The sequence below is a fragment of the Rhipicephalus sanguineus genome, chromosome 8, assembly GCF_013339695.2.
Source record: "Rhipicephalus sanguineus isolate Rsan-2018 chromosome 8, BIME_Rsan_1.4, whole genome shotgun sequence".
In the NCBI taxonomy this organism is placed as follows: domain Eukaryota; kingdom Metazoa; phylum Arthropoda; class Arachnida; order Ixodida; family Ixodidae; genus Rhipicephalus; species Rhipicephalus sanguineus.
Window position 1 is genome coordinate 7,881,542 of NC_051183.1, and position 13,075 is coordinate 7,894,616.

A 13,075-nucleotide genomic window follows, 5' to 3' on the forward strand; every position below is an offset into this window, starting at 1 on the left:
TTAGCTAGTCGGCACATGGCTGAAGATGCAATGAAGCGGCAATGAAGTTCACAACATTAAGGCTGATGACTACAAAAAACACTGCTACTAATGAGCAAGTTTAAGAGTAAGTTCTCCGAAGCAAACTGTGTTTGTAAACCGGTCGGTCGTCAAAACGTAACGCATCAGGATAGTGAGGAAGTGCAGTTAGTGTGACCATTCGTCTAGTTCGTTTTGTTGCTTTGAAGACGACCAGTGGCGTCATCGATGAACCACAAACACGAGTTTGGATGTCGTCAGGACACCTCCTGTCACTCATGCAGATTCGCCATTGTGAGAGAGCCAAGAGAGGTTATTCTAAGCGGCTATGCTGGGCTTCGAACAAATGCTAGTTCATGTGGCTTCCGAGCTGAGCGCGCTAAACAACGTGAAATATTTTGAAAGCGCAAGCTCTACTCTTCATGTTCCGGAAAGTCATTCAGCGCGTCGCAATTATTTTGAGCCACCGCGCAAGCTCAACGCAAAGCGCTTCTGTCCAGCCTTGTCAAAAGAAGAACAGCATGGCTCGAGGCGTGAGTCAGAGAAATAGTACAACGCTCGTGGCTCTCTCGGCTAGCACGGATGCTACAGCCGCAGCTGCACCTCTTCTGTCCCTGCGTCTCTCTCGCTCTAAGTTACTCCACGTGATCTACTGCGGCGAAGCGTCGCACATGGGCTTGCTCGGAGCCTCGCTGCTGTGGCACCACATGACTAGGCAAAAGTTTAATGCCTATTTTGCCGATGCATAGTCGCTCAGTTCGGCCGTGAATGGCGCGTAGACTGGGTCGTCTGTGCGTGCACTTCAGCCCAAGCGACAGGCTGAATCCAGTCATCCAGTAGACATAGCTACATGGCGGGCTGCCAAATCTCAACCAAAGTAGATGTTGCCTGCTTAAACACCGGAGCAAAGAAAGGCTACATTAGCACTTTATAAAGAAGCTTACCAGGCGTGGAAGCGGGCCAAGATCAACGGTACTGCAGTCACTGCTATTTGCACAGCGTTTGCAAAACCAAGCCAAACATACCTTTCGTTTGTGATAACTTGGTAAACGAAAAGTAAACCTCAACAAAACTTTATTTCGCTAAGTGCAAAACATTGAACAGTGCACTAAGAAACCATACATCGGAAACACTAGCCTTTCTTAATTCGTTTAGCAGTGCACTATTGAACTCGCGCAAGGTTTACAATGCCTCGACTTTTGGGAAACCACTCCTTCATTGGGTTTTGAAATTGATGTACTGCGGCAGTTTACCGTACGCTTTTCTGGAAATATAGCCGTCTCAGGTACTATCGGCGTCAAATGAAACCTGAACAGCGGCAAGCATTCGCAGTTGTATAGTGCACGCCCTCCAGTCATCACCGTGGACAGCCGCGTGCATCCGGTTCGGCAGCACTGCGTATATACGCGCCTGTTCATGGCGATAACTGGAGGGCGCGCACTATACCACTACGAATGCTTGCCGCTGTTCTGGTTCCATTTGACACCGACAGTACATGTCAATTGTGAACACGGATATATAGGCCTATTGTTCAGGGACACTTCTGCGCATTGGCTATGATGTGTGAAAAGAACACACCGGGGCCGTGGGTGGCTGGGCCAAGACAAAACTTTATTGCGATAGCGCGGTTTAATGTAGCGTTGTGCGAGAGGGGTTAAGGGGAAGGGAAGGGGAAGAAGCAGTGGTGATAACGGCGGCTTCGGCTGGCGTGACGTCACGGATACATCATTCCGCTCCCCCTACGGTGAGTAACGGTCTGGGGGTTTGCGTTGCCGGCTCGAGCGACGCAACACCGGAGTTGAGGGGCTCCCGGCGATCTCGCTCCTTGTTGGCGCTCGCCTCGGTGTTCCTCCTGCTGGGGCCCCGGCGGCCCCGGCGGCCGTTTCGAGGCACCGAGAGTCGCCGGCTTCTCCCTGGTGATGCTCCAACTCCCGTGGCTTCACCTGGTCGCTGTGCCGCCGAATGGTTTCCCCCTCCGGACCATCGGCATTCACCAGGCGGGCTCAGTCTGTCGATGTAATGCTGGCTGGGGTCCACGGCTCGCCTCGCCCAAAGTTCTTCACACAGACTGGCTCCCCGGGCTGCCACCCATCGAGGGGGGGACGGTCAACTGGTGCGGGCGGAATGGACACTGCGTTGTCCAGCCTGGAGCGAAGATCGTAGCCCATTAGGAGTTGCGCTGGTGTCCGGCCCCCGGCCTGCGGCGTCCTGCGGTACCTGTGCAAAATCCTAGCGAGGCGAGTTTTCAGTGACCCTTGTACATTCTTCTTCAATGAATACTTCACAGTCCGAACCGCCCGCTCCGCGAGCCCATTGGATTGGGGTTGATACGGTGCTGTTCGGAGGTGTACTATGTTATTCAGCTTCGTGAAGGTGTTAAATTCCCAACTCGTAAACTGTGGGCCATTATCGGATACCAGCGTCCGGGGCAACCCGAATGTACTGAACAAGGTGCGCAGAGCCTCTATGGTGGCGTGTGTGGTGGAACTCTTCATGGGTATCGCTTCTATCCACTTACTATGTGAATCCACCACAATCAGTAGCATGTGACCATCGATCGGCCCCGCAAAATCGATATGCAGCCTAGACCAACGCTCATCCGTTTCCGGCCACGCAACAGGGGGTTTCTTTGGGGGCATAGGGGCAGCTTGGATGCACTGGTGCAGGACTTAACCATGTGCTCAATGTCATTATCGATCCGGGGGTACCACATCAAGGAGCGCCCTAGCCGCTTCATTGAGCAAATCCCTTGATGAGTATCATGCAGCAGACGTAACATTACTGCTCGGGCACTCTTAGGGACGATCACTCGATGGCCCCAATAGAGAAGCCCATAACTCCCCGTTATCTCAGCTTTCCGGTTGAAGTATGGCATCAAGTGCTGGTCCTTAGGCCCCAAATTTCTTGGCCATCCCTCCTGCACCCATTTTTGCACCTTTGCTAAATCGTCATCAAGCTCCGTGAGAGTGCCCAGTTGCTTCGCAGACATGACACCATCATTGAGGGTCTCCGTGAGCAGCACATACTCACCGTCCACAGTTTCTTCCTGCGTCTCTGGCTGGGAAGTTGCTGACGTGGGGAGTCGGCTGAGGGCATCGGCTGGAATGTTGTTTTTCCCGGGCTGGTGTGTGATGACGTAATCGTATGCGCTCAGCAGCAGGGCCCATCGCTGGATTCGCGCCGCGGCCATCACGGGCACTGGCCTGTCTGGGTGAAAAAGTCCAACAAGCGGCTTATGGTCAGTCATCAATGTGAAAGCATTGCCGAGCAAGTATTGTCGGAATTTCGACGCACCAAACACAAGTGCCAAGGCTTCACGCTCCAGCTGCGAGTAATTTTTCTCAGCTCCAGTCAATAACCGAGAGCGGAACCCTATGGGCCGAAGTACCCCGCCCCCGACATCGTGTGAAAGCACTGCGCCGATTCCGTCCGGGGAGGCATCGCATTCCAGGACTAGCGGCTTGTGTGGGTCAAAATGCGCCAGAAAGTCTGCGGACTTCAGAAGGTCCTTCACACTGCTGAATGACTGCTGTTGAGCGGTACCCCACTTCCACTTAGCTTCCTTCCGGAGTAGTTGATATAGGGGTGCCATGGCGGTCGATGCATTGGGAAGAAACTTGTGGTAGTACGTTACCATGCCGAGGTAGGACCTTAATTCTGCGGAATTCCGTGGTGCCTGAACCTTAAGGATGGCGTCTATGTTTTCCGTCTTTGGCTGAAGACCTCGAGCGCTGATTCGATGCCCCAAAAAATCCACCTCTGGTTGGCGGAACTTGCACTTGTCTGCGTTAAGGCGCACGCCGTATTCCCGGAAACGCTTGAATACTTCGTGCAGGGTGGTGCAGTCATTGCGTTTCTCTGCCACGATGACGTCGTCTAGGTAGACCTGAACACCCGGAAGTCCCTGCAAAATGGTCTCCATACGCCGTTGGAACACGGCCGGCGCTGACGCCACTCCAAAAGGCAGGCGAGTAAAGCTGAACAGTCCCTTATGCGTGTTTATGGTCGTGAGTTGCATGGCTTCCTCATCCAACGGAAGCTGGTTGTATGCCTCCCGCAAGTCTATCGTGGTAAAAACTTCACCGCCACTTAATGTAGCCAGGATATCCTCCACCCGTGGCAACGGATATTGCTCAGTGCGACAGGCTTTGTTGACCGTTAGCTTAAAATCGCCGCAAAGGCGGATGCAGCCATTCCGTTTCACTACCGGTACCACTGGCGCCGCCCACTCCGCATGAGGCACCGGTACAATAATACCCGCGCCCGAAAGGCGGTCCAGTTCCGCGTCGACCTTTGGCCGAAAAGCATACGGAACTTCGCGTGCTTTCCAAAATTTCGGCACCACGTTTTCTCGCTTCTCGAAGTGTGCCGGTGGCCCTTTTATGAGCCCTAAACCTGGCGCGAACACATCAGTGAATTCTGCTAGCAACCGGTCCACGTTAACGTCGTCAGCACCGAGTAACGGCAGTTGCTCACCTGACGTGTTCACGTTCATGACCGGTGCCTCGAGCATGTGGAACGCTTGAATCATGTCGCGTCCACAGAGGTTTGGGCCGGAGCAACCAAGGACTTGCAAAGATCCAGCCGTCGACCTGTTTCCGCACGAAACCTTGAGCTGAAGTTGTCCCCGCACTGGAAGCCGTCCCAGGAAGCAGGTGAGTTTCAATGGCGAACCACGCAGCTTCGGCCACACTGTTTTGTTCCGCTCATATGTGGGCCATGTGATGACCGAAACCGGCGAGCCTGTGTCGACCTGCATGTTCACTGGAACCCCACCACAATCCAAGGTGCGCACGATGGGTTGCGTAATGCCGACGTGGCCGATGTGACTGTCTGCTGCCTCCAGCGCGAACATGCCGTCCGTGCCAGTGTCTTCCTCCCGTGACAAGGCGTGTACTTGGCGTTCTGGTGGTACCACCCCGAACCCACTCTCACGGCGGCAACAGGCTCGAGCGATATGACCTCGTTGTTTGCACTTGAAGCATGACGCCGAGCGGAAGCGGCAATCCTCGGGTCCGTGCCCTTTTTCTCCGCAGCGGTAGCACGCAACAATCTGTGGCCGGCTTCGTGGGCGATAGGACTGGCCTCCCAGCGCATGCACACTTGCCTCAGCGGTGGGGCTTACTATCTCTTGCGCGTTGGCCTCGGCCATTTCGGTAGATATCGCAATTTCTTCCGCTTCGCTCCTCGTCAGCTGTGGTTTCGCGAGTAGCTGCCGACGCACTCCAAGGTTGTGCAGACCACACACGATGCGATCTCTTAGCATTCTGTCCAACGAAGCACCAAAATTGCAGGTGCCCGCTATCTGTCGAATCGCCATGATAAAATCCTTGACCGGTTCGCCGGGCAGCTGATTGCGGGTGAAGAACTTATAAGACTGTGCTATCTCGTTCGGTTGCGGCGAGAAGTGCTGCTTAAGCAAGGCTATCACTTGTGGGTACGACAGTTTATTCACCTTATCCGGAGCACAACGTCCGCTCAGTACGTCGACGGTGTGGGTGGACAGTGCAGTCACCAGCAGGGCCCGCTTCTTGTTGTCTTCCGTGATGCCATTACCCTCAAAGAAGGCTTCCAGCCGAACCTGGTACGCGGGCCACTTGTCGCTCGTCTCGTCGAACTGCGGTGGGCTGGCGTATCTTCCCGTGGGTGCGGCGGCCATCACGGACGGAGCTGACGCCCCGCTTTCGCCCACCCTCGTCGCCATTGAAAAGAACACACCGGGGCCGTGGGTGGCTGGGCCAAGACAAAACTTTATTGCGATAGCGCGGTTTAATGTAGCGTTGTGCGAGAGGGGTTAAGGGGAAGGGAAGGGGAAGAAGCAGTGGTGGTAACGGCGGCTTCGGCTGGCGTGACGTCACGGATACATCAATGTGAGCATATACTTTTTGACCTGAAGCATCAGTATATGTACTTCCGATGGCGTAAAAGAAATTACTGTACTGGACGAAGATTACGTTGCGTACTTCAAGGGAAATTTTTCGCTGGATGGCGGCACGTTTGCGTCCTACCCATGTTTTACACGCTCGTGAAAAAAGCGTCCAACGCTCAAAAGAGGCGCACATTAGAATGATAAAGAATATATTCTAGATCTGAATGCGCGCGCTAAACGGTGACAAAATGGAGTTACAAGGACATTGTATCTTAGATCTGTAGTCGTTTAGAGGGCGTATTTTTATAAAAAGATAAATTCAAACCAGCTAGCCTGCCTTGCCTTCGTTTAAAGAAGCCTCAGTATTCAAACATAGCTCCCAAGAATTTTGCTCGTGACTTGAAAATAACGATGATGGGGGGCAAAAATGGCCATGGCCAATATTTAGCGATGTGTCATAGATAACACACTTGGCGGAAAAGAACGCCTAAACAAGCATGTCATCACATCTAAGAAGGTCGACATAGGTACGAACATAGCGACACACCAACCAAGAAACTATACTTATTGAGCATCATTCTCTGCTGCCACATTAAATTACATGCTTGAGCCGCACTAGCACAACAGAAAAAAGAGAAGCAAGAAAACGGTGGGTGGTTAAACAAACGCACGTCCGGTGGCACCTTGTACTAGGCGAAGTGGTAAATGGGTGAAATTATAGATGTAATAAAATAGAGAAATAGATATAATCGCCCGCACACTAGCAGGAGCATATGAAATCTGCATGCGGTCACAAAGACCTGTCGACTTTAGGTACAGCAGCAATTTAAATAAACTGATGTTTAACTTTGTCATTGTAACATACCAGATATTAGCAGTCATCCCTGGAGAAAACAAAAACAACAATAGCACAATTTTGTTCATGGAATATGTTGCTGTAGCACTAAATGAGTAAAGAGCCGGATGAATCGTTGTTGTATATTGGCTTTTTTTTACACAACAAAGCGCTTGATATCACAATTCGAAGTAAAATATTTCAGTAACTCATCAAAGTGGAGCTTCACCTGCGCATTATCAAATACATGCTTCATTGCTTCCTCAAATTCTATATGTCATTATTTGCTTCTTCACTGAGGGTAGCAGAGACATGTACGAGGCGTAGCATGAAGCGAAAGCCACAAGTTCTCCAATTCTGTGGCAAAGTTGTAGCCACAGTGACTTCTGCCAGCCCAAGGAATGGTGAAAACTAACAGCCCGAAAAAAAAACGAGGACACAGCGGAGGGAACGTAGAAAAACCAGGACAAGCGCTGACTCCGAACTAAATTTATTAGCAGAAGAAACGTAGCATATATGCACCCGAAACATGCCACAAAGGAAAGAATGTGAAGCACGTGTAACGAAACCAAAATCTAGTGACAAGTACTGTCAAGAAATACCACTTCTTGTGATGATAGCGCAGTCGAAGGCTGTCTTTTGCATTGCTCTCTCTTACGCTCAATATTGTTTCTCTTGTTGCGTGATTGGGGTGTTTATGTTACATTTCACCTTTTCATATTTGTAGTTGATAGTCAGTGCTTGTCCGGTTGTTTTTATGTTGCTTCCGCAGTGTCTACGCTTTTTGTTGCTTTGGGGGGGGAGGGGCTATTTATTTTCATAATGCGAGTATACAAACTCGCTCAACTTTCCACGCTTCTGCAAAGAATAAAATTCGCAAAAATTTTAGGCTACAACGCTGGGAAAGAAAAAAGCGATTTTAATTTTAACACTTGTATGTCGTGGTCCACCAAGTCTTCTGTGACGTATTTCCGTCACAGAACTGACGTCGAAAAAACGGGCACGATCAGATGGCAAAGAAAAAGTTCCGACAAAGGAAGTCGAACCAACGAACTCTCGGTCGGCGACAGCAGACGTCAGGCATGCTATCCACTCGGCCACCGTCACAAAATGTGTAGGCTTCAAAAACGCGCGTTTTATGTGTCACACTTTCCTCTCACAGTGCTCTTGGTCGGAGGGTGATGTCGCCGTCTGGAAGCGGTAAAGTGAAGTAATGCATCAGGAGCGTACCCTCGCGATTATCTCCTGCAACGTGTCGTTGCTACACGTCCGTCCCATTCGGCGCGCTTACATAGGAAAAGTGCCATTTTGTCAACGACTTAACACATCGCGAGGTGGCGACCTCAGCCCAAGCCTCGACATCGCTCATAGCATCCATCTATAATAAATATAGCTCTGCGACGCGCACCTTCCTCACCTGGCTGTAGCATCACGTTCCCCGCTTATGCTCGCCCCCCAGAAAAATCGCGGCCAGGCTAAAGACGAGACGCGATGTACGTTGCCTTTGCCTATTGTGAAGCCGTGGTGTTCTGTTTACTCTTTATTATGCCGCGAGATGGCGACCTTAGCCCAAGTTCTGCGTCCAATCATCGACGCTCTTCTGGCTGTCGCACCACTTTCTCATTACGCTCTCACTGTCAACTAATACAGCTACCACTAAACATGTAGAAGCTGCAGTAGTTGAGGAAATCAGTGACCGTGGACGTTAGTCGTGAGGATAAGGATGTGACACCAAGCGTCAACATGAGTGAAAACACGTTAAATGGTGCTACATCTGCCAAACACCATTGTGCATGTTATCTTATATCAATGGACAAGTAAACATTTTACTAGTTGTGTAAAGAGACGTTTATTTTCGTGTTATACCCATTCCTACGACGGAGGGATCAACCATGTTTTTCCAAGACCCTTATTCCGCGTGATCTTTAAATATTGCCTGCTCATACCTGTTGTCTTTCCAACATTTTGGGCAACCATGAACGTGGTGGTAAACAATGTATTCGTATTTATTGCTCTAACCAAAATAACCCATACCATTCAAGGTGTGTTTAAATATTACGCCTTAAATGACGGTCCCTGCCGGCGGCAAGTCATCTTTTCGTCCACTTTACTTTCTTCACATTTATATTCTAAATACTACAGTTAACACCCCCTGTACTTTCCTTGGCGTTATTGTCTGTTAGTTCTCATTAATATTGTGTCTAACAAAGATAAACGAGCCCTTGAAAAAATCATCTGCTTTCCTTCATTCATAGCGAGGGTCTCGTCCTGGCAGACTTAATGCCTTCAGGTAGTATGCGAGGGATTATTGGTCAGCTGCCAGCTCGTAATAAGTTCACGTGCTACGTGACGCCAACAGGCAAAAAAGAGTGTTCCACACTCGCCGCCATGGCTGCGATTGGCGCTGACTAACACTCCTAGGTTTAAATCAACATATATATACCCCAGAAAGTGGACGGGAGGATGACCGCCGCCGTAGCTCAGTGGTAGAGCATCGGACGCGTTATTCGAAGGTCGCAGGGTTCGGTCCCTGCCGGCGGCAAGTCATCTTTTCGTCCACTTTACTTTCTTCACATTTATATTCTAAATACTACAGTTAACACCCCCTGTACTTTCCTTGGCGTTATTGTCTGTTAGTTCTCATTAATATTGTGTCTAACAAAGATAAACGAGCCCTTGAAAAAATCATCTGCTTTCCTTCATTCATAGCGAGGGTCTCGTCCTGGCAGACTTAATGCCTTCAGGTAGTATGCGAGGGATTATTGGTCAGCTGCCAGCTCGTAATAAGTTCACGTGCTACGTGACGCCAACAGGCAAAAAAGAGTGTTCCACACTCGCCGCCATGGCTGCGATTGGCGCTGACTAACACTCCTAGGTTTAAATCAACATATATATACCCCAGAAAGTGGACGGGAGGATGACCGCCGCCGTAGCTCAGTGGTAGAGCATCGGACGCGTTATTCGAAGGTCGCAGGTTCGGTCCCTGCCGGCGGCAAGTCATCTTTTCGTCCACTTTACTTTCTTCACATTTATATTCTAAATACTACAGTTAACACCCCCTGTACTTTCCTTGGCGTTATTGTCTGGTAGTTCTCATTAATATTGTGTCTAACAAAGATAAACGAGCCCTTGAAAAAATCATCTGCTGTAAATTAAGTTACATTTTCTACAGCCTCTAAGTACACACTATCATGATGGAGCCTTGGATAGTAATGCATATATGAGCAGCATGTTTAAATTTGGCACAAATGTGTCAGCAATGACATTTATTCAGAGACTTCAAGAACTCTCACGTCTCTTAATTTGCATGTAGTGATGTGCTTGATTATGAACGCTATGGTTTGAATATTGGTGTGTTTTTAACCTCTTCAATTTTTATGATGGCTATACGAATAGACTTTAATAAAATGAATGAACTGTTGCTTTACCTAAGAAACAACACATCAGTTAACTGAAGATATCAAACTGCGATTTCAGGTTGTGAAGAAGACGTCGTGTCAGAGGATGGCAAAAATGTTCTCTGCAGTTCTTATATGTTCTTTCATGTGGAATGCGCTATCATTTACGGTGAATGTCCGTGATGATAGTGAGCGTAAGTACATCTTTACTTGCTATTGCGCTCTGAGTTTTGTTGCAGTTTGCACGTAGTTTCTCAGCAAGGCTACGAATGGGGATTTCAACGGGGTTAACATTTTAACACGTGACGTATAACTTATTAGGTAAAATTTATATATTTGTCCTTAAGGTTTATTTCATACACAGCTGGACACACTTGTGTCTATCTTTGCTGAGGCCTCTTCAATGCTTTACACATCTGCATGCTCTATGAAAAGAATAATTGATATCTTAAAACACATTGCTATGCAAGATGACGCACATATACGAGTGAGCGACACGCCTCCTTCAGATGCTTCTCACCTTTTAATACATATTCGTCAAGAAAAGTGTCTGGACTTCCCATCTTTTGTAGTATGTTTTTCCTGCAACTTTAATAATATGGGCACTCCAGTCGCCTTAGCGCAGCCGTAACCGCCATGTTTCGGCGTATCCTTAGTACAAGTGTTGCCCTCCTGTCGGTAATACGAATTTATCGAGAGACACAAGAGGAAACAGTGCATTAAGCCTAAAGAATGACGGAGACAATTTCATCCATCCTAAACCAGCATCGTCATCAGTCAGCGTATATGCACTGCAGGGCAAAGGCTTCTCCCAGTAATCTGTGGTTACTATTTTCTTCATTCAGCGAACTGGGAGCGCAGAAAAAGACACAAAGGACGAAACGAGGAACCACATAAGACGAGCGCTCACTAACATCTGATTTATTTTCCACATCGGAAGGACACATTTACACACAAATTGCGCAAGTCAAAAAAGTTTATGACGACGGCATGAACAGCATGCGAAGCGTGTGATCAAGGCACATGTCTAAGGGTTATCTAGGTAGCTAAATTCACAGTTATGCACTTTTTCTGCGCACCCAGTTCGCTGAACGAAGAAAATGAATTACCAACTGGCCCACCTTTCGATCCTCCTGCAATGTGGTTACTATGTCATATTTGCTGCCCGCGTTCATAATTGCTCTTTCTTAAGAGTAAAGAAGGGCAGGTGCAATACAAATAAGGGACATAAAGAGGAGACCGACCACACAAAGAGGAGGCTGTCTCTGTTTTGTATTGCGAATCTCCTTCTTTGCTCTTAAGATGAATCGATACTAACTAGGTCAAATGGCTGTTTTGCTACATTAGTCTTTCTGTAACGCGAGGCATCTTAAGATCATCTTAAGGCATCTATGACGGTAGTAATTAACGAAATTCAAGCGATTTTTTTATTCGGGTGAAGTGAATGAATCGGAGCGTTTCCCGCTGAGAACGTGTTACCGCTTTGAGATTAGCAAAAGAGCTGCCGCTGGTGATTTTTGCAGCGTGGTGAAATCTATCTAATTTTGCTGGTGAAACTGAAACCGAAGCAGTGATGCAACAAAATTTTCAAGGTCTACATACACACACATACAGCCATGTGAGAGCCTTTGGATAAGTCAAGCAGTTTCTTTGAATAACTCACTCAACTTCTAAAAACAACTCTTTAAAACAGCAATGATCGGCCAGAGGCAAGCTGTTATTAAATTTAGCGCTGTTTATTATGTAGAAAGTGAAGGGGCAGGCCGAAACGTGAGCGTGGGGCGGAATTATGTTCAGGCCACGCAACGTAAGGCAATATATATATATATATATATATATATATATATATATATATATATATATATATCGGCCGAGCGCCTCAAATAGCCTCCTCAGCAGAGTGACGAAACCCATGTCAACAGAGGTATTGCCCCTCAATCCGAGAGGACGCGAGAAGCCTGGAACGTTCTAGAACTCTCCGCATGATGCAACGTCACGCATGACAGTCCACAACTGGCGCGTCACCCGACGCCAGCCGAACACGGAGAAGGGCCTCACGCTTTGCAAGGATTCCGTTGTACTGTGACCGGATGCGTCAGATCGAAGGACCTCGAACCCACGCGGAAGCCATTAAAAGCGTGCGGAGGTGAGGGCAAGATGTAGTGAAGAAGTCAGGCAGTCAGTCAGAGGTACAACAGGCAGCGGCGCCGACAAGACTCATGCAAGCAGGATAATGCGGAAAGAGAATTGCCGATCAACGGACAACATGATCCTTTGTGAGTCCGTGTTTCCTGAACAAGGGTCTTACAGAAGCGCCAAAGATTACGCTGTGAGCTGCTAAGTGTGAACAAACACTGGATAGCACGAAATGATATTCAGAGATGTATTGGCCTCGAGGCCCACCACTGGAAACGCCGGCGCCACCGTCGGCGTGACGTGCTTGGCAGGATCACGTGGTCTCAGCGGCTGCGTCGGCTGCTTGTGGCGCACTGCCGCGTGCTTTGAAAACGAGTTTCAAGTCCCACATGCGCTGCGGTCTGCTCAAATTCGGAAGTTTTCTCTCATTTTCTACTCAATTGAAACCACTGTAATAGAGTGGCTGCCTCCGAAGGCGACGAACATGGGGTTCTACCGCTCGGTGCCGCAGTGCCGCGCTTACGCAAAGGAGCCCAGTGTCAGCGTGCACTGGTAACCGCGGGACAAGAAACAGCGTGAAGAATGGGTTGTAAAGCTAAGAACCGGCAAGTATCCATCCGCTACGAGTCTTGTGTGCAACAAGCACTTCCGCGACGAAGACTTTTGTAACTGCGTCGGGCCTGCGATGTTCGGTGAGTAGCAGACAGCGCGCACTGAGACGATGGCTCGCGCGCGCTTCCCGCCGGCAAATGATGCTTATCTGCCACAGGATGGTAAAAGCGCTACCTTTTACCACGTGCGATGCCATCTCAGACCCCT

General features: G+C 49.0%; 2 pseudogenes; both read right to left on the bottom strand.

The window, feature by feature from the left end:
• The window catches only part of LOC119402524 (uncharacterized), a 261,537-nt pseudogene that overhangs the window by 200,092 nt on the left and 48,370 nt on the right, over window positions 1-13,075 (bottom strand).
• Window positions 1,758-5,677, bottom strand: LOC119402525 (uncharacterized; annotated as a pseudogene).